We start from the raw sequence: 6197 nt of genomic DNA on the forward strand, positions 1-6197 counted from the left end.
ATTGCGGGCATAAATGTGATTATATGTGCATAAATGATTGAGACCACATTATTATGCGGATATATTTGCAATATTCGACTTGAGGCGATCCTAGTTAGCGAATTAGCAGAATAGTCACAACGGGGTCCAATACCCGGCTCGGGGCGAGCCTAGGGGTATTTTGGGGATTTAGTGTGTATTTAGGATATATTGGTTAACGTGCAATTATTTGGTGATTAATTGGGCATGTCGGGATTAATTGGGAGTTTATAGGACTATTGGAGGATTAGTGGGAAATGGGACACAAAGACTGTTTTTCCTGTGAGGGGCTTTGATAGAAGATTATAAGGCAGGGGTATGGTGGTCATTTGGCTAGAGGATAGACTTAATACCCTAAAAGCCTTTAGAAACCCGAACACTCAATCCTCCCTTCTCACCCGATCGACCCTCTCTTTTTCTCTCTCAATTTGGTGGAATTTTTGAGGAAGCTAAGGGGATTGGTGGCTGAAGACTTGGGGAATTGAAGACTTGAGGCCTAGAAGTTGGTTAGCTGCAGGTAGGGGGTCATTCTGTAACGACCCAAAATCACTAATAAGGCTTAAGGGCCTTGATTAGCGTGTCAGGAGGGCATAATTGTTAAATGCGTGATTAAATGGTTAAAATGCATGATTTTGTGGCGTGCATGATTAATATGATTATATGATTATGTTATATGCATGTTTATGAGTATTAGATATGCATGTGGGCCCTTTATAGCTTATAAGGGCATATTTGTGATTTTTGCCCGTTGAGGGCATAAATGTGATTATTTGTGGTAAATTGTTGAGACCACATTATTATATGGATATATTTGCAGCATATGGCTCGAGACGGTTGTTGTGAGCGGATTAGCGAAATAGCCACAGCAGGGTTTAATACCCGGTCGGGGGAGCCTAGGGGTATTTTTGGAAATTTAGAGAATATTTTGGGATTTATAGATATTGGATAAATATTTGGTAATTAATTGGACATGATAGGATTAATGAGTGAATGTTAGGAACACTTGAGGAATTAGCAGGAACTGGGAGCGGAATGACCATTTTACCCCTAGGAACAATTTGAGGACTAATAGGCTTAAGGGGAAAAATAGTCTTTTGTTAAAGAAGGGATATATTAAGTAACCACTTAAGATTAATTCAGAAAGTAGTAGACACTCTCAGCTCTCACTCTCTTTCTCCCTCATGATTCTCTATCTCCCTCTCTTTACACTTTGAAGCTAAGGAAGAAAACATAGAAGAACTTGAGCTTGGGAGATGAAGGAATTGAAGGAGAAGGACTTAGGCGAAGCAGAAGAGAAAAGCTAAGGGAGCAAGCTAGAATTGAAGCTGATCTTGGCTGGGTTAGACTAAGGAATTAAGTTGAAGAAGGGCAAAGGATTGCTGGAGAACTCAAACTGTAATTGAGCAAAATTCTAGTTCTTCATCTTTGAGTTTCTAGTTGGGTTTTAGATAGAATTATAAGTGCTTGGTTAGTTATGATTTCGGGTTGAGGTTTTGTGTTTAAATTAGGTGAGTAAAGGTCTTAAATTCATAGCTAAGTTGGTTGTGGTTATGAGGTTTTACTAAGTTTGAATTTTGGAAAATTGGCTGGGGAAAAAGTGTGAAGGAAACCCAGGAATTTTGGGCACAAGGGGGCGCGCCGCGACCCAACTCAGGGGCACCGCGACCTGCGTCCCCAGATGGCCCTGGGTGGCTCTCTGATTTGGGGGTGCGCTGCCACCCTAGGGGGCAAGTCAAGACTCGTCTCCTTCTGGTGCTTGATGATGGAGCCTATGATTTGGGGGTGCGCTGCCACCCTCAGGGCTAGGTCGCAGCCCGCCTGGGGTCTTTTTCCTTAGGTTGGGTTCGAGGATAGTGAGGCTCGGGGGCTCGAATCTAGGCGCTTGAGACAATTTCTACTACCTGGTTTAGTAGAAATTGAGGTCCTGGAGGCTAGTTTTTGTCTCCTAAGAATTTATTTGGATTAGAAGTTGATGATTACCTATTGGCCACTGTGACTAGGTTTATTGCCAAGGCTCAGCACTAAGGATCGTGCTTAGGACCCTTGAATGGTTGTAACAGGACTGAGATTCCCAATACTTGAACATGTGTACTGTATGGCTGAATGATTGATTTGGCATATGAGAATGAATGACCTAAGAGAGCCGGGGCTGATAATTTGCGCACAGGACGCGACTCAGCCATTGTGAGCTGGGGTCATCTAGATAAACACTGGACTCGGCCTAAGCGAGCCGGAATCAGTGGAGTAAATAGAGGGCTCGGCCTAAGGGCACCGACCTTAAGCATTTTCATATTATCTGAGTTATGAATTGAACGTACATGTTGATTGTTATCAATTTGATATTTATGATGTGTTGAGCTTTGAAATATCTGTCTCATGATTGAATGATTGATAGTATTGATTGTGTTTTCGCTATTATAGTTTCTTGCTGGGCCTTGGCTCATGGGTGCTACGTGGTGCCGGTAAAGGCAAGGACAAGCTAGACCAACCATGAGTTGGAGAGCTCTGGGGGCGAGATGTACACTATCAGTTGCTCGTCCACCACGGCCAAGGGAAAGTTCAGGGACAGAACCTAAAATTTGTATTTTGCCATTAGAATGGCCACTGGATTGTATTTAACTTTTGAGAATTTTGTAATTTTGTCTCTTAAACATTGTTTTTGGGATCCCATGTACCAAACATCTATTATAATGAAAAATTAACCGTTTATGATTAAAATCTTTTAACCCTAATCCGATTGTTCACTTTAGGATCACATTTTTAATCAAATGACTTGATTAGTAAGTCTTGCACTATTACAACTACACAGTGTAACGATCTTGGTTATCTAGGGCGTTACAACTTGGTATCAGAGCGGTCTAGGTTTAAGGGTTCCTGAAGACTAGCTGGACATGTACACTCGCCGCTAAAGACAAGCTCGACTCATGGTTTGGTAATTATATATATGTGTTTACATGCTTAAGTGCTCGAATGAAATATAAATGTTTTACTAAATGATTATGTAACACTCTGGATAGCCAAGACCGTTACACTGTGTGTTTATAAAAGTGATAGACTTGCTAATCAAGTCATTTAATTAAGAACGTGTTACTGAAACTATAAAGGAACTAGGGTTAAAATGTTTTGGTCTCAAAAGTCACATTTATTATAAAGAAACATTTTCTGTTTACACGGGATCCAAAAAATATTAAGATTAAAACCATTTAAAAAAGATTCAGGAACTAAATACAGTATTAGCCATATTAAGGCAAAACAGACAATTAGGCAATCTCTGTCCTGATCCCCTCCTTGGCCATGGAGACCAAATAGCTGGCTATGTACACTTAACCTCGCAGCTCTCCATCTCAGGATTGGTCCAACTTGCCTTTGCCTTTACCTGCACCACGTAGCACCCATGAGCCAAGGCCCAGCAAGAAAACACAACAACATAGCATAAGCAATCAACAGAAAATCCAATATCTCATATTGCATTACATATTCTCAACCATATAAACATTCAGAATAATCAAGTATTAAGCATACTAAACATATCAACTCATATCATACATCATTTCATAAATGATAACTAGGGTTAGCGCCCTCAGGCCGCACCCTCCGCTATCCCACTTACTCCGGCTCGCTTAAACCGAGCTTAGTGAATATTAAGCTGTCCTTGGCTACCAGTGGCCAAGTCGCGCCCTGTGCGCAAATATTGTGTATGGCACCCTTAGGCCGCTATCACATGTCCCATGGCATAATACCATCATTGACATTATACAAATATCGAGAGCACTTAGTCCCATCACAAACATATAACTGGGTGCAGTTTTCTTACCTTTAGATTCGCTAGCTTTGTTCACTTGATTCCTTGAGCACGATCCCTCCCGAGCCCTAGTGCTCACCTAATCATAATCATAGGCCAAAGTCATCATCAACCCTCAAGTCCAAAACCTAGCCTCAGGACCAATCCCGAGCCCTCGGGAAGCTCCAATTCCACCAAACAGGGTGGTGGAATCAAACCCCGAACCCTTGGTCAAAAACCCTTGTAAATAACCCTAAAATCCCTTTCTGAAGATAGGGCAGCGCTACAGTGCTCTAAGGAGGGCGCTACAGCGCTATAAGTAGAACCAAAATCCCCCCAGAAATCATGGCCTAGCGCTACAGCGTCCAAAGGCTAGCGCTGTAGCGCTAGTCACAGACAGGCAACACCTCAATTTCCCTTCCTGCGATTTCCTCGAGCCAAACTTAACCAAAACTTCTCCAAACCTTCACCAAACTCAAAATCAAGCTCACCAACATGTCTAACTCATCCCAAACATCACAAACACTCGAAACCCAATCACATGCATCCCTAATCTCAAAATTCACCATAGATACTTCTAGACCTCAGAATTCAGCAAAACACAATCAAAACTTCAAAGTTTAAAGCTTATAATTTATACATTTGATGGAGATTCGATTTCAAGTTAGCCTCTAGACCTCCTTAGCTTTTTATTCCTCAATTCCTTGGCTTGAGTTCCCCTAAAATCCCCATCAACTTAGCTTAGATACCATAGCTTAAACCAGAAACTGAAGACTCCAAAGGCTTACCTCAAGTATTGGTGTGTTCCTGCTAACCCCTTGCCAACCCTTCAAGCTTAGCTTAGTATTCTTGTTACTCAGCTTAACCTAGCTCCCTTCTGAGTTTTGCTCCAAGAAGAATGAAGAGAAATGGTGAGAGAACCACAAACCGACCCTAAGAAAACTACTATGTTTTCCTTCCTTTTATTTTTCTTTCTTTTCCTTCTTTTCTTTCTTTCCTCAGCCTTCTACCTTTTTCTACAATTCCCACTAAGTATAAATCCCCAGCACTCTTATCCCTTGTAAGCCAATTGACCATAATGCCCCCCCTTTTAATTTTAAACCTTTAATCCACTTAGGGCATTTTGGTAATTTTACGCAATTCCCGCTAATTTCCTCGAGTGTCTCTAATATTTACCGCTTAATTCCCGATACCTAACTAATCTCCAATTATATTCCTCAATACCAAATAATTGCCAATATATTACCTACATTCCCAGAAATACCCCCTGGCTCGCCCTGAACTGGGTATAAATCCCCGCCATGACTTTTTCGCTAATTTGCTCACTAGGATCGTCTCGAATCACAGATCATAGATATACCCACATAATAATGTGATCTCAACAATTATCACATATATATATACAGTTATGCCCGGAACGGGCCAAAATTACGATTATGCCCTTCTAACCTAATCAGGGCCTACATGCATACTAATACACATAGTCATGCATCTCAAATATTCAAATAGTCAAATAACATGATTTAAATCATTAAATCACATATATTCCAATTATGCCCTCCCGACACACTAATCTAGGCCCTTAAGCCTCATTAGTAAATTTGGGTCGTTACAACTATCCCCTCCTAATGAGAATTTCGTCCTCGAAATTTACCTGAATAACTCGGGACACTGATCCCGCATCGCTGTCTCAAGCTCCCAGGTCGCCTCCTCGACCTTACTATTCCTCCACAACACTTTAACAAGAGGAATCGTCTTATTCTGCAATACTTTATCTTTTTGATCCAAGATCTGAACTGGTTGCTCTTCATAAGCCAAATCTGTCTGTAACTCCAAGTCTTCATATCTCAACACATGAGTCACATCTGAGACGTACTTCCGGAGCATAGAAACATGGAATACATCATGGACTCCTGATAATGATGGCGACAAGGCTAATCTGTAAGCCACCTGACCAATACTTTCCAGGATCTTAAAAGGACCAATGAATCTAGGGCTTAGCTTGCTCTTATTTCCAAACCTCCTCACCCCTTGCAATGGTGAAACTCGAAGAAATACGTGGTCCCCAACCTGGAACTCCACGTCCCTACGCTTAGGATCAGTGTAGCTTCTCTGTCTGCTCTGAGAAGCGAGCATTCTAGCCCGAATCTTCTCTATAGCTTCATTTGTTCTCTGAACCATATCCGACCCCAAATATCTCCTCTCACCCATCTCATCCCAATGGATGGGTGATCTACACTTCCTCCCGTACAACATCTCATAGGGAGCCACTCCAATTGTTTCCCGGTAACTGTTGTTATACGAAAATTCAATCAACGGAAGATACTTACTCCATGAACCCTCAAAATAAATCACACATGCTCTGAGCATATCCTCCAACACCTGAATCGTCCTCTCA

This window comes from Humulus lupulus, chromosome 5 (assembly GCF_963169125.1).
Source record: "Humulus lupulus chromosome 5, drHumLupu1.1, whole genome shotgun sequence".
In the NCBI taxonomy this organism is placed as follows: Eukaryota; Viridiplantae; Streptophyta; class Magnoliopsida; order Rosales; family Cannabaceae; genus Humulus; species Humulus lupulus.